The following is a 2,268-nucleotide window of genomic DNA, read 5'->3' as shown; positions in this document are numbered from 1 at the left end:
CTCCCACTGTGTCTCATCATTGTCTCCTCAAGGTATGCATGACAGAACATATAAAATAACACAATATTATTCTATGCTACTTGCTGAGCAATCTCTTGCGGTGTAAGGTCACTTCAGAGCTGGTATGGTAAGTAGGCTACAATTACAAATGATGACTCAGTGCTATAAAAAATAAATGGGTATAAATGATAAACAGTCTAGTAATGTATTGTCATAGATAACTACATTAGGCCAATATACAGTGCCAAAGACAAAACTCAGAAAACCTTAAACTAATCATTTTAGAAAATATGACAATGCAAACCTCGATTATGTAAATACCTCATCAAATGAGTTTTTGAGGTAATCTACGTAGTTCTGCAAGGTTTTGTTTTGACTTTCTGACCGGTCCAATCTGAGCTGCAGGTCTTTGAGACGCAATTCATGCTGTTTCTCTGCAGACTGCTTGTTCTGCTTAAGAAATGTTAGCTCAGTGTCCCTTATTCTCTTGTCTGCCTCCAACTCCCGGATCTTGTTCTGAAGAGACGATGCCTCTCTGGAAACAGCCATGGCCTCCGACTTTTCCGAGCACTTCCTCTGAGAGCGCCGCAAGTTCTCCTGGCACTTGCAGCTACTATGCTCGGTCGCCCTCAGCAAGTCACGATAAGTGTCTGCTTTGTCCACTGCGTGCCACTTCAGGTCCTGCCTGATCTTCTGGACCTCTGAATCCTTCTGGTTGTCCATCTGCTTTAAAAGGCACTCATACTTTGTCCTGAGAATATCTACTTCGTCTCTAAACTCTGCCAGCTGACGTAGGTACTTTTCATGGAGGTGTTTCTCCTCCCGGCAGACAGCCTTCTCCTCTATCAGGGCAGCTTCAGATTTAGCGAGTTTCTGCTCCAACAACAGCCTCTGGTTTCTCCAGGACTCTCTATCGGCACAAGCGTTGGCCAGCTGAACATCCTTCTCTCTCAACTGAGTGTAGCATTTACCAACGGCAACTTCAAATGTCTCAGCTCTCTTTTTATGGGCTTGAAGTGTTTCTTTGCTCTCCGAGGCCCTCCCAGACATAGAGGAGATAGCCCATTTTAAGACACCAATGTCCATCTTACGTTCAACAAGAGTCCTTTTTAGAGTCTGGAGCTGCACAGTCAAACGTTCTTTTTCACCTTCCTTTTTGCGGAGCTGCCATTGCAGTCGAGCATAAGTGTCTGCCTCAGATCTGGTCGTGTGAACTGAACTTGCCCGGTCGTCCCTTTTTAAATGCAGTTTTTCACTTTCAGCCTGTGAGAAATTCTTCAGTAAGTCTTCAATCATTTTGTCTCTTTTAACTCGATGAGCCTCTGTCTGGACCCCCTTCAATTGCTGTCGAACCGATGTCGATTTGTTTATTGTTGTAAAACAACACGTGTCAGAGGCAGACCGTCTTGGTTCGGCAAACATATCCTCCATGGCATTCTTAAAGGACGCAAGTTGACCAACTGCAGAGCTGGCAGCTGTTTCAGCTTCCTTTAATGTTTTCAGGAGAGGAGGTCTTGATCCCAGCCTTGAGTTTGCTGAAGAGTTATTGTTAATCCCTGGGGTTCGTTTGTTGCGACTACCGAGTGCCATGGTCCTTCGTCTTGGCTCAATCGAGTCATCCAAGTCACCATAACTAATATCTTTCCTTGTAGAACTGAATACTAGAGAACCATCAGCAGACATGGTTATCTGTACAGCGTTAAGCAAGGTGGCAACGTTTCAACTTGAGTCCCTGGGCAGCAGCATTTCACCTGTTGTTGGCAGTGATGTCACAGTTATTTAAGACCTCACACTGTGATTGGCTGAGAGGCATTGTCAATGTCTCCAAACATAGAAATGTAGAACTCAGACTGCACCTTATTTACCATACCTGTATCCTAAGCAATGCCTGCCGTCCAACTGTTCGTGAGGCTAGTTTGTGTGTGTGTGTGTGGTGTGTGTGTGTGTGTGTGTGTGTGTGTGTGTGTGTGTGTGTGTGTGTGTGTGTGTGTGTGTGTGTGTGTGTGTGTGTGTGTGTATATAACTCTGTCTTGTCAACAAAAATGGTCTAAACCAAATTAAGTGGGCCAGTAAGCTTATAGGTGAGTCTCAACTCAACCTATCAGTTCTTTATTCCTCACAGCTGCAATGTCAGAGGAGATCTCTCAAGACCCCATACTTCCCCATCCTTTACCCAGCTAATTTCAGCGGTTTCTGACCCTGAGGTCCAGAGGAAATAAATTCTGTAGAAATTCCTTCCTATCTGCTGCCATTGCACTGCAAAACGCT

The sequence above is a fragment of the Gymnoscopelus microlampas genome, assembly GCF_963454915.1.
Source record: "Gymnoscopelus microlampas genome assembly, chromosome: 12".
In the NCBI taxonomy this organism is placed as follows: Eukaryota; Metazoa; Chordata; class Actinopteri; order Myctophiformes; family Myctophidae; genus Gymnoscopelus; species Gymnoscopelus microlampas.
Note: the sequence above shows the minus strand (reverse complement) of the source record.